Source organism: Odocoileus virginianus, unplaced genomic scaffold (assembly GCF_023699985.2).
Source record: "Odocoileus virginianus isolate 20LAN1187 ecotype Illinois unplaced genomic scaffold, Ovbor_1.2 Unplaced_Scaffold_34, whole genome shotgun sequence".
Classification (NCBI taxonomy): Eukaryota; Metazoa; Chordata; class Mammalia; order Artiodactyla; family Cervidae; genus Odocoileus; species Odocoileus virginianus.
In genome coordinates this window covers 106,316-122,625 of record NW_027224296.1, presented here as the reverse complement: position 1 = coordinate 122,625, position 16,310 = coordinate 106,316, and the positions used below count along the sequence as shown (strand labels likewise).

At 40.1% G+C, this 16,310-nt stretch overlaps 1 pseudogene; it reads right to left on the bottom strand.

The window, feature by feature from the left end:
* Window positions 1–14,468: 14,468 nt before the first annotated feature.
* Window positions 14,469–15,413, bottom strand: LOC110146844 (olfactory receptor 10AG1-like; annotated as a pseudogene).
* Window positions 15,414–16,310: the final 897 nt, after the last annotated feature.

The following is a 16,310-nucleotide window of genomic DNA, read 5'->3' as shown; positions in this document are numbered from 1 at the left end:
CACTCACATCTGGGAATCCCTGGTTATGAAGGAGAAGATGGAAGAGGAAGATAACATCCTCTTACTACCTTAGTATTTTAGTTGCTGATCCCTTCTGTATTTCAGTGATTAAGAAAAGAGATAATGCTAGGACTATGTGACACAAACTGACTCCCTGTAAATTTATTTAATTTAGTATAATGACAATAATAATGATGATATCACTTCCATTTGCATAGCACTGGACTGTTTGTTTCAGTGAGTTAAACAAGGTTGTGGTCTGTGTGATCATACTGGCTAGTGTTCTGTGATTATGGTTTTAGTACGTCTGCCCTCTGATGCCCTCTTGCAATACCTACTATCTTACTTGGGTTTCTCTTACCTTGGACGTGGGGTATCTCTTTACAACTGCTCCAGCAAAGTGCAGCCACTGCTCCTTACCTTGGATGAGGGGTGTCTCCTCACAGCCACCCCTCCTGGCCTTGAACGTCAGGAGGGGTGGCCTATTGGCCACCCTGCACCCATGCAGCTGCCCCACTTGGACGTGGGGTTGCTCCTCTGGGCCACAGCCCCTGACCTCAGGCATGGGGTAGCTCATCTCGGCATCCGCTCCTGACCTCAGGGGTTGGGTAGCTCCTCTCGGCCACTGCCACTTATCTCGGGCATGTGGTAGGTCCTCTTGGCCGCTGCCCCGAACTCGGAGGTGGGGTAGCTCCTCTCGGCCATGGCACCTGACCTCGGACGTGGGGTAGCTCCTCTCAGCCCGGACCACAGTCTTGTCTAACTCAATGAAACTAAGCCATGCCGTGTGGGGCCACCCAAGACGGACGGGTCATGGTGGAGAGGTCTGACAGAATGTGGTCCACTGGAGAAGGGAATGGCAAACCACTTCAGTATTCTTGCCTTGAGAACCTCATGAACAGTATGAAAAGGCAAAATGATAGGATACTGAAAGAGGAACTCCCCAGCTCGGTAGGTGCCCAATATGCTACTGGAGATCAGTGGAGAAATAACTCCAGAAAGAATGAAGGGATGGAGCCAAAGCAAAAACAACACCCAGTTATGAATGGAACTGGTGATAGAAGCAATGTCCAACGCTGTAAGAGCAATACTGCATAGGAACCTGGAATGTTAGGTTCATGAATCAAGGCAAATTGGAAGTGGTCAAACAGGCAATGGTAAGAGTGAATGTCAACTTCTAGGAATCAGTGAACTGAAATGGACTGGAATGGGTGAATTTAACTCAGATGACCATTATATCTACTACTGTGGGCAAGAATACCCTTGGAAGAAATGGAGTAGCCATCATGGTCAACAAAAGAGCCTGAAATGCAGTACTTGGATGCAATCGCAAAAATGGCAGAATGATCTCTGGAATGATTTCTAGAAGCAAGGACAATTTGAACATTACTGAAAAAGAAGACTTTTTATTGTTACCTTGAAGGATGACTTGGAAATCTATGAAACACACAAGTGAAACCTCCAATGAGCTTTGAGCTTTGTTACTACTGCCACAGGTGGCTAGAACGAATGGTTGGTGTCATTCTCTCACTTATATAAAACTATTGAGACAGCTGCAGGCTGAGAACTTCGTTGTTGTAATATCATGTAATCACTAAAAGTATGCTGTAACATAGGCACAGAAAAGTCTAAGAGGATTAGAAGGGTTAGGATGCTGTCTTATGTTCTTACCTCAAAAAGTGTTAATGAGATGCAGTACCTTGTTAGGATAGTAGTTAATTTATACTTATTTTGCCTGTAATCAGAGTGTTCAGTAATGATAAGACCTAAATTTAGAGTTAATAAGCATTTCATTAGAATCTCATATTAGCCACGTGGATTGTATGACCTTGCACAACTATGTGTGTGAGTGTGTGTGTCTGTGTGTGTGTTGAGAGAGAGAATATGCTATACTTAATACATATACTATATGTATATTATATATAACATTAAATATATTTAAAATTTTACTATAATAATGACAAAAGTATTTCACATGGCTTCTCTGCCAGGTTAAATTAGGAAAACTATCTATCTATACTTTCTTGCTGTCTCACTTTAGATAGACTGTCACATAATAGGTAAAGAGTGAAGATTAGTTTCAATTACTCCACTGCTGTCTGCTCAGCAGTAAAGAATCCATTTGCCAAAGCAGGAGATGTGGGTTCAATCCCTGATCTGGGAAGATCTTCTAGAGAAGGAAATGGGAACCCACTCCAGTTTCCTTGCCTGGAGAATCTCACGGACAGAGAAGCCTGACGGGCTACAGTCCACAGGGTCACAGAGTTGGACACGGGTTAATGATGAAACAACAACAGAAACAATTCCAGTGCTCTTGCTCATCCCTAGCTAATAATCAGAACTATGTCACTAGATTTTTTTAATAATAGTTATCATTTATATAATGATTGTGATGTGAAATCAATATTCTTAGCCCTTTACATATAATTCATTTAATCGTCACACAAAAGTATACTAAAAAAAATTCACAGCTGTTTCTGTCACTGTCATCTTTCTCTTACAGTTGAGGGAGCTAAAGCAGAGAGCTGGAGAGCTAAGATGTGATGAAAACAGGATTGAAGCCCAGGCTGCTGCCTCCAAAATTTCAAGACAGATTGGCTGTGTAAGCTAGATTCTCATTATTGATTCTGTATGTTGCATGGGGACACTGAAGCTTAATGTTCCGAGTCACTCCCCAAGTAGTTGACAGGTATCATTCAAATTCATGTATGTGTGAAGTCACAGTTCATGAGGACAGCCACGAAGGTGGTTAGAGATTTATTAGTGTGGCCTCTGGGAGACAGGCTGAGGTGCAGACTTGCTGAAGGCAGGGCAGAATGACGCAGTTATTTCCTGAAAACACAGTCCATTACTCTCAAGGACTCACAGTGAGCATCCCTTTCAATAGCCTAAGAATGGTTTCCCTGGTGGATCAGCCCTTAAAGAATCTGCCCACAATGCAGGAGAATGCCTACAATTCAGGAGACCTGGGCTTGATCCCTGATCAGGAAGAGTCCCTGGTGAAAAAAACGGCAACCCATTCTAGTATTCTTACCTGGGAAATCTAATGGACAGAGGAGCAGGGCGGGGCCACAGTCCATGTGGTTGCAAAGAGTCGAATACGATTTAGTAACTAAATCACCTCTACCACCACCACCACCGTGCGTGTAGAGAAACGTGAGCGAGAAGGGACGCACGAGGGGAAAAGTCAGAGGACAGTGAATCTTGGGTTCTTGCTTTCAATGGGAATGATCAAAAAGATTCAATCAAACTGAAGTGATTCATTATTTTCTTTTTTCATAAGTATATAGCAAAACAATGTTAGAACAGAAAATAAATTAATTGGAACTATCAGGTAGCCAGTTATGTTTCAGTTTATTTCGGTTTAAAAAAAAAAGCTTACTTAAACAAGGAGAGTGTTTCAGATCCCTATAGAAGCTATAGTGGAATGACACAGGTCGATTTGTTTGTGGGTATATGCTAATGCATAAGATTTTGTAACTATTTGGCACATCAGTGGTCTCAGATCCATAAAAGTCTATTTTTGCATCAATGAAGCCAAAAGCCAATCTGGTAAACACAGAAGCTACTTACCAAAGAAGGAGACATTTTCCTGTTACCTAGATGAATAATTTCAGCAATAGAACCAAGGACTTTTTTATACATTCTCAAGTCATTAGGGACCTAATAACTGAAGATTCCAAACATGTTCATTTCCAAGATACCCCTAGGGAATAAGTAGGAGGTTATTGTGAATTATTACTTTGAAACAACTTCATGATTATAATAGCAATTCTGTTAGTGTTAGTTTGAAGAGGCAATTTTTACTCTCAGTAATATTGTGGTTGTTTTTTCCTGACACTTGAAATCCCACTAGAGTCCTACACTCTAATACTGTAGAGGTTCTTTTAAATAATTCAAATATTTTAAAATGTAGCTCTCATTTAAATTATTTCAAAAACCACATGGAAGTTCCTAAAAATGTTACTTGATATCCTCATCACTAAATGTAATATTTTTTATTGAACTGAAGGGTGAGACCAGCGAAGGCTACTATAGAACATGTTATCAGTAGGTGCTTCCTGAGAAGATGAAAGGACTTTATTTTTTAAAATTATCTATCTACCTCTCTGCTTACTTTTGGCTGTGCAGGGTCTTCCTTGCTGTGCATGGGCTTTCTGTAGTTGCAGAGAGTGGGGCTACTTTCTGTTGCAGACCACGGGCTCTAGAACTTGGGCTCTAATATCACAGGTTCAGCAGTTGCAGTGCATGGCTTAGATGCCCTTTGACCTGTGGTTATCTTCCTGGACCAGGGATTGACCCCATGTCCTCTGCAGTGGAAGGTAGACCCTTAAACACTGGACCACCAGGGAAGTCCCACAAGGCCTTTTAAATAAGAGTCTTATGTTTGAGAGCATCAAAAGGAGGCAAAACCATCCCAGCTAGTAAATACAGTTTTTCATCATCAACTTGATTGTTCTTATGTGCGTTTTGTATGACAGATTCACTAAAACAACGATATTTCAGCTGCTCTAAAAAAAAAAAAAACTTGCAGAACTTGTGGTAATTACACAGTACTAGAGTATCCAAACTGGAAATCTGCATGGCTACAAACACAGAGCTGTCTTCCCTTCACAGCATTTGCCAAATTTCAAATTGCTTGGAGTGGGGGGTTAAATATGTCAAAAAGCTCTGAAATACAAGAGTAGACAATTCTATATTACTTTTGTGCTGAAGAGACTAAGAAAGCTCAAGTACTTATGTGAAAATCCTAGGTCACTATGCCCTAGTAAGAGGGGTGAACTGGAGATACAGTGCATATTGCCAAAACCAAAAGAATCAGTGTTCTATTGAATGGAGCTGATCACTCTTAATTGCATCAGAAAAATAACGGAAGCTTCTTTGATTTGAGAATTCCTGTAGAACATTTTTGTAGTCTGTATGGCATGTAATAAACAAATTACTAAGCATGATAACAGGAAAGATTTTATGCCCATACTAGGGAAAATGCCAAAAGCAAATGCACATTGAACCAAAATTGGAGTTAGCAAGCAAGAATTTAAAAATAATTCTAAAAACATCCTAAAGAAAATTAAAAAAAAAAAAAGAAAGAAAGAAAATGACAAAAGTTGGGAGACATTCCACAAATGATTGGAAACCTTAGAAAATAAAATAGAATTGAAAATACATCTAAATTAGCAACTTATTGAATGGATTTATTGATACATTGAAGTTTTAAAAGCAGAGAATTGGATGAAAAGTGGCAAGAGCAAAAAGGTTTGTATTAAGGATCTTTGGTTTGGAACTCGTAACTAATGTGGTAAAGGAGGTCATCAGGAAAATATATGTTCAGTTCAGTTCAGTCACTCAGTCGTGTCCGACTCTTTGCGACCCCATGAATTGCAGCACACCAGGCCTCCCTGTCCATCACCAACTCCCGGAGTCTACCCAAACCCATGCCCATCAAGTCGGTGATGCCATCCAGCCATCTCATCCTCTGTTGTCCCCTTCTCCTCCTGCCTCCAATCCGTCCCAACACCAGGATCCTTTCCAATGAGTCAACTCTTCGCATCAGGTGGCCAGAGTACTGGAGTTTCAGCTTCAGCATCAGTCCTTCCAATGAACACCCAGGACTGATCTCCTTTAGGATGGACTGGTTGGATCTCCTTGCAGTCCAAGGGACTCTCAAGAGTCTTCTCCAACACCATAGTTCAAAAGCATCAATTTTTTGGCATTCAGCTTTCTTCACAGTCCAACTCTCACATCCATACATGACCACTGGAAAAACCATAGCCTTGACCAGACAGACCTTTGTTGGCAAAGTAATGTCTCTGCTTTTAATATGCTATCTAGGTTGGTCATAACTTTCCCTCTAAGGAGTAAGCATCTTTTAATTTCGTGGCTGCAGTCACCATCTGCAGTGATTTTGGAGCCCCAAAAAATAAAGTCTGACACTATTTCCACTGTGTCCACATCTATTTCCCATGAAGTAATGGGACCAGATGCCATGATCTTACTTTTCTGAATGTTAAGCTTTAAGCCAACTTTTTCACTCTCCTCTTTCACTTTCATCAAAAGGCTTTTTAGTTCACCTTCACTTTCTGCCATAAGGGTGGTGTCATCTGCATATCTGAGGTTATTGATATTTCTCCCAGCAGACTTGATTCCAGCTTGTGCTTCTTCCAGCCCAGCGTTTCTCATGATGTACCCTGCATATAAGTTAAATAAGCAGGGTGACAATATGCAGTCTTGATGTACTCCTTTTCCTATTTGGAACCAGTCTGTTGTTCCATGTCCAGTTCTAACTGTTGCTTCCTGACCTGCATACAGGTTTCTCAAGAGGCAGGTCAGGTGGTCTGCTATTCCCATCTCTTTTGGAATTTTCCACAGTTTATTGTGATCCACACAGTCGAACGCTTTGGCATAGTCAATAAAGCAAAAAGCGATGGTTTTCTGGAACTCTTTTGCTTTTCTGATGATCCAGCAGATATAGGCAATTTGATCTCTGGTTCCTCTACCTTTTCTAAAACCAGCTTGAACATCTGGAAGTTCTCGGTTCACGTATTGCTGAAGCCTGGCTTGGAGAATTTTGAGCATTACTTTACTAGTGTGTGAGATGAATGCAATTGTGCAGTAGTTTGAGCATTCTTTGGCATTGCCTTTCTTTGGGATTGGAATGAAAACTGACCTTTTCCAGTCCTGTGGCCACTGCTGAGTTTTCAAATTTGCTGGCAAATTGAGTGTAGCACTTTCACAGCATCATCTTTCAGGATTTGAAAAATAGCTCAACTGGAATTCCATCACATCCACTAGCTTTGTTTGTAGTGATGCTTTCTAAGGCCCACTTGACTTCACATTACAGGATGTCTGGCTCTAGGTGAGTGATCACACCACTGTGATTATCTGGGTCATGAAGGTTTTTTTTTGTACAGTTCTCCTGTGTATTCTTGCCACCTCTTCTTAATATATGCTACTTCCACTTAAATGCTCACCATGAACCAGCCTTAAGAAAACAGACTTTCTTAGCAAATGCTCTTTCACATGGCACTGCTTGAGAGGAATGAACTTAAAAAGTGTTTCCCATATACCGTAGAACCTAAAATTCTTGCATCTTTCAGACAATAGATAGTACCTGAGACACCTATCTAATCTAGTTAGTATGCCTCTAAGCCAGTCCTGAAAAATAAAGTTTCAGTGTTGTTAAAGACTTTTGTGTAATTGAGATTTCCAATTGTTAGTACTCTGTTTCTCACCAAGTATATATGTTGTTTTCTTTTCAGTTTTTTTTTTTAAGAAATTTTCCCATTAGTTGATAAATTGATAACATTCCTCTCTGTGCAAGAAACTGTAACCCTCAGATTCTAGTAAACCATCATCAAACAAAAAGTTCTGGTTCTTCTCACATTGGTATCAATATCCAAATATTCTTGTTGCTGTCTCTAAGTCATGTCTGAATGTTTGCCACCCCATGGACTATAACCCACCAGGCTCCTCTGTCCATGGAATTCTCTAGGCAAGAATACTGGAGTGGGTTGCCATTTCCTCCTCCAGGGGATCTTGCTGACCCATTGATCAAACCTGTGTCTCCTGCACTGTAGGTGGATTCTTGATCACTGAACCACTGAGGAAGCCCTGAATTAATTTTACAGCAGGTCAGTAAAATACAATTGAATTAATGTTGAACTCACATTCTAGAATAAGCATCAAATTATTGCTTGTGGTCTCACATATAGGGCTTTTCATGGGAGTCTGTGATACAAGTAGATCTCAATACCCACCAGTCAGAATTTCAAGTATTTATATAGAGGTCTTAACTAGCTTCAAGCATATATACTGTTCAGATGATCTGAACAGTAAGTTGCTCTCTCTAGACTGCTTGTGTGGTCTTTGAAAATATCTCTCACTATAGGAATGATGGACAGAGTGTACATACTAAAGACAAGGGAGAGGGTGAGGAGCACGCAGATCTCCAGGTGTCACCTTCTCCAGATGACCTCCTCCAATGATCCTAAATGAATCTGTCAAATGAATCCCTGTATGTGAGGGAGGCCTGAGCTGCTTCAGACATGTCCGACTCTATGATGCTCTGGACTGCAGCTCAGACTCCTCTGTCTATGGGATTCTCTAGGAAAGAACACTTGAGTGGATTGCCATACTCCCCCAGGGGATCTTCCTGACCCAGGCACTGAGCCTGCATCTCCACAGCTCAGCGGACAGACTCTCTACTGCTGAGCCGCTGGGGAAGCCCGGATCCGTTTACACACAATGTCACACCCATATTTCCAGAAAGAGTTGAATGCAGTTGATATCTTGAAAAAATTGTATGAGATGGCCGAGCTACTGAGATACCTTATGAGCAGTCAAGATACTTTAGTATCTTGTGTCCCTTTAGAGGTGAAAGCAAACTTCCTCGCAGAGGCAATTGAAATAGGCACTGAACAGAATATATTAGCTAAATCTATGGCTACGAAATACTTGATATTTGCTATTGGAATGAAGTCGGTAATTTCATTTTTATTGCCTATGGAGCCTTCAGAGCTGGGGCTATGGCATTAAGGTTGTGATCATATGGTGTCATTCATTACTTCCATTTTATGGATTGGCCTAATTGGGTTGTAAAATGGAGAAATGCTGGGAGCTAATCCCCCCTCTTCCTGAATCAACTTGATCTGGAGAAAGGGGATGGTGAAGGTGGAAGACAAAGCAAGGACACAAACCAAGGGCCCCAGGGCATTGTGCGGCTCCTCCGTGCCAGGTGTGTGGATGGGTGGGTGGGGGGAAGGAGTCCTTCATCCCTGCTCCCTGCAGCATGTACCCCAAGAATGGGAACACGCTGCCTCTGGACCAGCCTATACTCTCTGAGCCCAGATGGCCTGACCAGAGGCAAAGAAAAGGTCCTCCTGCTTTCCTGAGGAGGTCAGGGCTGCTGGGGCCCCCATCATCTCTGACTACAGGAGAGTCCAGCTTACTGCCATTCTCTCCCAGATGAACCCCAGCCTGAAGCTGGGGCAGTGCAAGGCCAGCCCCAAAGAGGGGGCGTGCAGTGAGCCCATGGGTGGACAGGTCTGTGCAGGTTCGTCAGGCCTTGCTCTTTACACAGCCCCACTGATCACAAGCTGTGCATGACAGCCTGGAGAGTCTGCTCCCCAGGGACGGCCTGCAGAGGCTGGAGTGGGTACAGAAGGATGGGGAAGATGGGAAGAGGAAGGCGCTTTCTGGCCCTAATTACTAAAAAAAAAAATTCCCCTTCTCTTTCAAATTGTTCTTGTATAATGAGTTTAAGTCTTAGAAGATCCCATTTTATTTTACACTGGGCCATTTCAAATGTTTCAACTGTGTGCTTTAAAAGCTGTCCACAGTCAAGCATCAAATATGGAGTCAGACTTCTTGTTACAAGTCTCTTTGCATGAAATGTAGCATACATGTGCAGCTGAGCAGTTCTATCAGCTTACTTCCTGACAGTAAAAATTTTGGATCATGGCTTTCTTTCATTTTGTAATCTGTCAATGAGTACTGTTGTTGTTGTTTAGTCCCTAAGTCATGTCTGACTCTTGCAACCCACGGACTATAGCCCACCAGGCTCCTCTGTCCATGGGATTTCCCAGGCAAGAATACTGGAGTGGATGGCCATTTCCTTCTCCAGGGGATATTCCCCACCCAGGGATTGAACCCTTATCTCCTGCTTGGCAGGTGGATTCTTTACCACTGAGCTTCCAAGGAAGCCTGTCAGTGAATATAAATATATATGAATACATATGCATTGCATATATATACTTTTTGTATTTCCATATAAATATGTAAAAATCTTAAAACTATGTAATAAAGCAACAGCACAAGTAAAATGTTAGAAAACAGTTTGAACAGATAATACATCAAAGAAGATATAAAGATAACAAACTACACCATGAAAAACTCAGTCTGAAATTACTGAGTTTGATTAGGAAAATCAAAATTTAAAAATGAAATATCACTAGACACATTAAAGTTTAAAAAAATCTAATTAAATCAAAGCAACAACAAAAATAATGCACAGATAATACTTAATGCTGGTGATGATTTAGAACAAGTGAACTTCTGTGCATTTCTAGTAGGAATGGAAAATTGAGACAGCTTTTCTGAAGGTTGGTGGTTCATTATAAAGTTAATTGTACACTTACAAAACACATTTATCCAAAAGTCCCACTTTATAGAGAAAAGAAAACTTGTATTTACACAAAAATCTATTATCAAACATTCAGGACAGTTTTAACAGTGAAATTCTGGAAACAGCCACGTGTTCTTCACCCAAGGAATGAGTAAACAAGCTCTGGTACTTTACATAGTGTGAGACACTGCTAAGAAATATAAATAAACAAACCATATTGATGTGGCAGCAATATGCTAAATGCTTTATGCAAAGTGAAAATTCAGACTTAAAAGGCTTTATGATTCCATTTATATGACATTTTGAAAAAGTCATATGCTCAGAGGACTGGTTGGCTGGTAGTAAATTGGTAGGGTATTAACTAAAGAGACGAAACATGAGAATTTTGGAGATTCATCATGCTGTTCTGTATTTTGATCATGATTTTGGTAATGTAACTCTGTGGATTTGTCAGACTTCTCAAAAAGTTTACCAAAAAAAAGTGCATTTTAATTTGCATGCAAATTTAAAATATTATAGAATATATTTTAAAATGCTATCAAATGCTATCAAATAAAATGAAAGCATCTCTATGGTATTATACATGGCTATTCCCCTGAACCAGTCTAAAGAGGACTGTTTATTCTCATTTAACAATCAATTACCTTTGACAACTAGACTGCCAAGGTCAGCCTGTGGGTTGAAAAATAATCTCAGTTAGATGCTGGCAGGAGGTCTTTGTCGTTCCTGAGTTACTTGTTTGTCACAGACACTCTCATACACCTAATCGATACAGTTTGCATACAGGAACACACAGATGATGACAGTAAAATTTAATGTTAAAACATGTCTATTGTGTCACAGTTGTTTGGATGATACATGCACAATACTGTTAAAGTTGTGCTATATTTCAAATACCATAAAGTGATCCTTTCCAGACTAGAGGACAACCCATTCTTCCTTAAAGGCTATTTATAAATATTTAACTAATTTAATCTTAATGATAAAATTTTAGTCATAGGAACTTATTATCATGATTGGCTGAACATTCAAAGGAAAGATAGATCGAAACATAACTATAGGTCAGTGTTAACCAGAAGCAGAGCATATGACGAAAAGGTGGCACAAATACACAGAAGAACTGTACAAAAAAGACCTTCATGACCTGGGTAACCACGATGGTGTGATCACTTACCTAGAGCCAGGCATCCTGGAATGCAAAGTCAAGTGGGCCTTAGGAAGCATCACTACAAACAAAGCTAGTGGAGGTGATGGAATTCCAGTTGAGCTATTTCAAATCCTAAAAGATGATGCTGTGAAAGTGCTGCACTCAATACACCAGCAAATTTGGAAAACTCAGCAGTGGCCACAGGACTGGAAAAGGTCAGTTTTCATTCCAACCCCAAAGAAAGGCAATGGTAAAGATTGCTCAAACTACTGCACAATTGCTCTCATCTAACATGTTAGCAAAGTAATCTTCTAAATTCTCCAAGACAGGCTTCAGGAGTACATGAGCCATAAACTTCCAGGTGTTCAACCTGGATTTAGAAAAGGCAGAGGAACCAGAGATCAAATTGGCAACATCCATTGGATCATTGAAAAAGCAAGGGAGTTCTAGAAAAAAATCTGACGTATGCTTTTTTGACTATGCCAAAGCCTTTGACTGTGCAGATCAAAACACATTGTGGAACATTCTTAAAGAGATGGGAATACCAGACCACCTGACCTGCCTTTTGAGAAACCTGTATGCAGGACAAAAACAACAATTAGACCTGGGCATGAAATAACAGACTGGTTGCAAATTGGGGAATGAGTATGTCAAGGCTATATACTGTTGCCACCCTTATTTAACTTTTATGCAGAGTACATCATAAGAAATGCTGGGCTGGATGAAGCACAAGCTGAAATCAAGATTGCTGAAAGAAATATCAATAGCCTCAGATACTCAGATGATACCACTCTTATAGCAGAAAGTGAAGAACTATAGAGCCTCTTTTAAAAATTTTTTTTAATTTAAATTATTTATTTATTTTACTTTACAACATTGTATTGGTTTTGCCATACATTTACTTGAAGCTACCATGAATGTGAAAGAGGAGAGTGAAAATGTTGCCTTAAATCTTAACATTCAGAAAATTAAGATCATTAAGATCATCCAGTCCCATCACTTCATGGCAAATAGATGGGGAAATAAAATCATTGCAGATGGTGACTGCAGCCATGAAATTAAAAGATGCTTGCTCCTTGGAAGAAAAGTTATGGCCAACCTAGATAGCATATTAAAAAGCAGAAACATTACTTTGCCAACAAAGGTCCATCTAGTCAAGGCTATGGTTTTTTCAGTGGTCATGTATGGATGTGAGGGTTGGACTATTAAGAAAGCTGAGCCTCAAAGAATTGGTGCTTTTGAACTATGGTGTTGGATAAGACTCTTGAGAGTTCCTTGGACTGCAAGGAGATCAAACCAGTGAATCCTAAAGGAAATCAGTCCTGAATATTCATTGGAAGGACTGATGCTGAAGCTGAAACTCCAATACTTTGGCCACCTGATCCGAAGAGTCAACTCATTTGAAAAGACCCTGCTGCTGGGAAAGATTTAAGGCAGGAGGAGAAGGGGATGACAGAGGATGAGATGGTTGGATTGCATAACTGACTCGATGGACATGAGTTTAAATAAGCTCTGGGAGTTGGTGATGGGCAGAGAAGTCTGGCGTGCTGCAGTCTATGGGGTCGCAAAGAGTCGGACACGACTGAGCAACTGAACTGAAATGAACTGAATCATAAACTGTGAAAATAGTTTTCCCAAGTTTGGTTTTACAGATATTTCAAATAATGATGATGGGGTCATACTCTCTGTTAGCCAAATTGTAAATAAAACCTGCAAAGCCTGCATGTTCAATGATGCTTTTTAATGTTAAAATTATATAGGAGTAGCAACAAACTGGATGATAAAATGAAACACTTTTTTTTAACAGTAGATATTCATGCAAAAGTGCTGTCAAATATCTAGCTATAGGATTTTTAATTATGAAATCCACACCTACAGAAGCATGGAATGCTTTTCTTTAAAATAAGACCTCTTTAACTGCTCTTGCATTGATACCATGAGTATATTAAATCTTTGCAAAGTACTAATGAAGTGTGTCTGTAGTCACAGATGTTCATATATCAGATGAAGTTGTGTTGAATACATACACAGCAGAGGAAAGCACTGTTTAAACATCGAAGTGCTCAGTCATAACACACACATTAATATACCAAAACCTGCATTTCTGAGAAACATTTCCTACCATAAAAGAGCTTCTGCACCAGCTGAAAAGCCACTAAAAAGGTACTATCTACCACCACCAAACACTGTGAAACATGAATGTGTATTTTCTTCTTTAGAATCATATTCAGGCCTGTGTAAGAAAACACATTTATTTATTTCACACTTATTTTGTGAAAATAAAACACATTTATTTTATTTATGGTATGGCTAGCCATGTGCTTTTTAATAAGCTTCATACTCATTTTAATTTTGTTCTTTAAAAGAATGAAAGGAAAAATAGTAGCTAAATGACTTGCTCTACATCTGGTAAAGAGATTAAAAACCAGTGATCGAACTCCTGGGACAGCAGTGTTCCACGATTTTGTAAAATCTTCTTTATTAAGTAATGCATATATATGGAATCTAAAAAAAATGATACTGATGAACCTATTTGTAGGAAAGGAATGGACACACGGATGTAGGGAATGGACTTACACAGGGAAGATGAATGGAGAAAGTAGCATCAACATGCATACACCATCAGGCGTGGGTCAGATAGCTGGTGGAAAGCTGCTGTGTAGCTCAGGGAGCCCAGCCTCAGGTGACGACCTGGAGTGGGGGAGGGGGAGGGGAGGGAAGGGATACAGGAATAATTACGGCTGATCTGTGGTGTTGGAGGAGACTGCTGAGAGTCCCTTGGACTGCAAGGAGATCCAACCAGTCCATCCTAAAGGAGATCAGTCCTGGGTGTTCATTGGAAGGACTGATGCTGAAGCTGAAACTACAATACTTTGCCTACCTGATGCAAAGAACAGACTCATTTGAAAAGACCTTGATGCTGGGGAAGATAGAAGACTAGAGGAGAAGGAGACAACAGAGGAGGAGATGGTTGGATGGCATCATGGACTTGATGGACATGAGTTTGAGCAAACTCCGGGAGTTGGATGTACAAGGAAGCCTGGCATATTGCAGTCCATGGGGTCTCAAAGAGTCAGATATGACTGAGCAACTGAACTGAACTGAAAATTACAGTACTAAAAGAAGTGGTTAACTTCAAAACTAGGAAATGTAGACATCTTTAAAAATTTATCTGATAACCCTGTGGCCAGTATTTAAAGCATTTTAAAATAAACTCATCACACTACTTTTTTCAGTAATGATTTTCTCAGTGTTGCAATCACATCCTTGTTCCAAAGGCTGTATATCATGGAACGTTGGAGTCGCTATGGTGCGGAGCACAGAGAGGGGTTTGTCAGTTCCTGCAGAATGACTGGATTTGGGCCTTAAGTAGGTAATGGCAGATCCAAAGAATGAAAGCACAACCACCAGGAAAGGAACACGTGGCTTTGGCTCTTCCTCTGGCTGTTGGCGACCTCAGAATACTGGAAATGATTTTGCTGTAAGAGGCAAGGATCAGCATAAAAGGTACAACAACAGACAACAGAGCTACTGCATAGACTGACAGTTCGTGGGCAAAAGTGTCTCTGCAGGCCAGCTTCAGAATAGGGGGGGAATGTCACAGAAGAAGTGATTAAGCTATTTCAAATGACAGAAACTCAGAGATCTGGCATGTTTGCCCTACCTGCACTGGAATTCCACTGACCCAGGAGCCCACAGCCAGCTGGAGGCGCACCTTTGGGGTCATGACCAGGGGATAGTGCCGAGGGACACAGAGGGCCACACAGCGGTCATAGGCCATCACCGCCAGGAGGAAGCACGCAGTGGCTCCGAGGATAAGGAAGAAGCACATTTGGGTGGCACAGTCCAGTATAGATATCCTTCTGTCCTGAGTCCAAAGGTTCACCAAAATCCTAGGGAGAGTGACAGACACATAACAGATTTCCAAGGAGGAAAATTTGCCAGGAAAAAAATACATGGGTTTCTGCAGTGCTGGGTCAAGCCTAGTTAGTATTATGAAGAGGGCATTTCCAATTAAAATAAGGATGTAAGTGATGGTGAACACCCCAAATAATAACCCTTGGAGGTTTGGAAGATCAGAAAATCCCAGTAGTGCAAATTATATCCTGTGTTGTCTTCTGATTCCATCTCTTCATATTTCATCTGTGGGAATATTTAACCAGAGGCACTGTCATTTCATTTTTACTGACTTGTTTTTTGTGTATAAACTAGATTATACGTCTTCTTACTTTTCATTTCCCTATAAAAATCAAACTTATAATGCCAGGTGCTCCAAAAATACAGAGGAGTATACTTTTATTTATCATTAAACCTATCTGTAAGAAAAAAACTTCACTCTGTTTTCTCTACAATATATTATTTTATTGCCTTGATTATAAAAACATGTGATTGCAATTTTGCTATTCATTTAAACACTTAAAAATTCAAATGGAAAATTATGTTCAACTGTAACAATGATTTCATGTTTTCCACTGACGTGCTCTTTTCACCTCTCTATTCTGTTTTCCACTATTATCCATTCAGAAAACTAATTTTATTGTTCCTGTAAATATTTTGTAAGCCACTTAAAATTGTTTTGGGGGTACAGACAGATAATTTTTAAAATGATGATCTTCCAGTGGTATTTCCAAATCTTGTTTGTCTTTGACGTTATGAATATTTAGCTCTTCTACTATAAATCCAAATCAATGAGCTAGTCATTGAGTATTATGGGATACTATTTATTTTTTAAAAGTGTGTATTTCAATATAATGTCTATAAAAGCAACAGTCATAGTTTTTTTAATATATATAATTTCTGTTTTTATTCATTTATTTATTTTAGTTTGGCCACAAGGCATGTGGGATCCTAGTTCCCAGACTAGGGATCAAATCCAGACCCCCTGTTGTGGAATCAGGGAAACTTAACCACTGGACCACCACCAAGGAAGTTCCAGTAGTCATAAGGTTTATTCAGATTTTCCAACTTGGAGAAAAGAATCATTAAACTGATCTTTCTGTCTAGGAACACCCAAGAGATAAGAAGCAGGTATATCTGACA